The sequence below is a fragment of the Phaseolus vulgaris genome, chromosome 8 (genome assembly GCF_051622355.1).
Source record: "Phaseolus vulgaris cultivar YP4 chromosome 8, ASM5162235v1, whole genome shotgun sequence".
NCBI lineage: Eukaryota > Viridiplantae > Streptophyta > Magnoliopsida > Fabales > Fabaceae > Phaseolus > Phaseolus vulgaris.
The window spans coordinates 21620552-21623285 of record NC_143505.1 but is presented as its reverse complement, the minus strand read 5'-3'; positions in this window follow the sequence as shown (position 1 = coordinate 21623285).

The following is a 2734-nucleotide window of genomic DNA, read 5'->3' as shown; positions in this document are numbered from 1 at the left end:
CTTTCTTAAAAAAAAATTTGAAAACTTATCTTGTTGGTTCTGTGGATTGAATCCTAAACCAGCCTTTCCAAAAACACAGCTTTAAGATGCCAAGACGTTTTCAAAGTTAGATTTCCCTTTTGAAAGCTTGTCCACAATGTCAAGAAGATAATGAACCTTTTTTCTCAAGATTTTCACAATTTTCGCAAATGAGAGTGTCACACTTGCAAGAAGAATTCTTGAAATGATTTTCCAGATTTTTGAAATCATTTTTAGATTTTTCAATCTCATCTTCAAGTGATTTCACTCTCTTTTCCAGCCAGCTGTTAAGTTCTTTCAATCGGTTGTTTGAAAGAACCAATTGATTAGCTTCATCATGAGTTTCTTGAAAAGCTTCAAGCAATTCACTGTAATTTTGTTCATTTAAAGAAGCACATGAACTTACCTCACTTGAGCTACAAGATTCATCATCTTCTTCAGAAATCAAGCAGATGTTTGCTTTCTCATCTTCACTTGATGATGATACCTCATTTTCATCCCAAGCTATGTAGGCTCTCTTTGTCTTGCCTTTCTTTTCCTTGTTACTGGGAGAATGCCTTAGCCTGAAGGGTTGATTCCTCACTCAGCTTCGACATCTCGGCCTGTAAGTCTTGCACCTTGGCCATGGAGAGGCTGGACGGGATGAGGAACTCCCCAAGACCTTGAGCTGCACGATCTTGTAGGGGGTCCTCACCCAAACTCTCCAGCATTTCCTGGTTCTTGAAGCACTTGAGGGCCCGCTAGAGGAAGTTGGGCAGATCACTAGCAAGGGGCACACTTTGTTCATCGCCAAAGGCGCTCTCCCCACCCTCCCCCCCCCCCCCCCCCCCGCCTTACCATGAGGTCGCGGGGGGGAGGAGGCACTAGGGGGTTCTCCCTGAAGCATGGAGTGTGGCCATCCGAAGCTGAGTTCGATGGAGCCACGATGTCAGCCCCCCTCGTCCTCGGAAGCAGTAGCAGCCTCCGCTACTCCCTTTTGCCTCAAGTCCACCAGAGGTGGAGCAAAAGGGCTTAGGCCAGAGCTAGCAGTGGGAGGGGTGTCCGCCGGAGTAGAGGTGCCCACATCGGCAAGAGCAGCCTTGCAACGGGCAACTAACTCAGCCAGCTTGTTCCTCTTCTCCGCATTGAGCACCATATATGCATAAGAAACAGCAAAGCATAAGTGCACAAGAAGGCAGCAAAGCATAAGAAGCTAAAAACATGCGACTCGCAACAAACATGAAGCAGAGATAGGAAGGGTACCAATGTAGCTCTTGAGAGCCTTGGCGAAGAACTCGAGCTTGATCAGTTCAGCAGTGTCAAACACCACTCCCAAGCTCGAAAGGAGCTGGCACATCTCACAATCAGGATGGGCCAAGTCCTCAAGGCTTATGGGTTGCTTGACTTCCGGTTTCTCCACCCAGTAAAGCAAAAGTGGCGTCGTGGATGCTACAGCATATCTTCAAGAACTTCTTCTTGAAGCCCTTGTAAGATTGTTGAAAAAGGATCAGGAGAACTCTCTTTGCCACTTCATTGAAGCTCATCCACAACTTCTTTTTGGGCTTCTTAGCCTCAAAGAAATAGAGGAAGACGTCCACAGAGGGAAGATGGCCAAGATGATCGCACAGGATCGTGAAGGCTCGCACAAAGGCCCAGCTGTTGGGATGTAGCTGGGTAGAGGCCACATTGATCTCTGTGAGGAGAATACGCTCGAACCCCGAGAAGGGAAGGCGGAATCTAAGCCGCTTGAAAACGGTAGTGTACATAAAGAAGAAAGGTTTGTCAAGATCCGCGCGATCGTCAGCACATACGGGGACGCCTTCCCTACAAGGCAGAACCTTCAGATATACGTTGAGTTCCTTCCCGAAGACATGGAACTTATCGTTGGATTCACCCTGTTTGTATGTGTTTATGTCCTTGTGGGAATTCAATTGGGAAGTCTCGGCCAGAAGGGCATCAGGAGCCCATCGATAGAGGGCTTTGTAGTCGACAGGAGGAGGAGGGTTCGGTGTAACTTTGGTTCGAGCCATCGTAATAAGAAAGTTAGAGAGGGAGAAAGGGAAGGAAGAAGAAAAACGAAGGCTTAGAGGAAGAAGATAGGTGACTCAGGAAACCCAGAAAAACAGAGACTCGAAACGAAGAACAGAGAAAACGTAAAATGCGGAAAACATAAACAGTCCCAGAACAGTTATAGCATGTTATAAGCGTCGAAATCATAAAGCAAGAGTAATCACGAAGTAAAGAACACACCTTTGAATAAATTAGGGTTCAAAGGTGGAGGTTTTTGAAGAAGGAGAGAGCATTTCGAGAACGAGAAATGTTTGAGAAATGCTTAAATGAAGTAATGAAACAGGGAGCATAGGGGTTTAAGGGTTTAAACAGTATACGAAGAAGCGTAAGCGCCAACAAGTATTAGTCGTTGATCTCGCCACGTGTACACTGTGTAAAAAAGTATGGTGAGATTTCACTAAAGAGCACTGTTCACGTCCTATCACCTAGTGCCACGTAGGTCGCCGAGGGTGATCACTTAGTCTCTTCACTGAAACAAGTTAGAGCTCGAGATTGGGGGGCTTGTGTATCGACCAGTCCTCGGTCATTGACGCCAGAGAAAGACCTCAAACATTGGCGTCAGATGAAGATATCAGACATCGGCCCCAAAGAAAGACATCAGACATCGGACATCGATGTCTGATAGTAATGGTGGGTCATGTAAGGTGGACCCCAGAAATAATGTCAA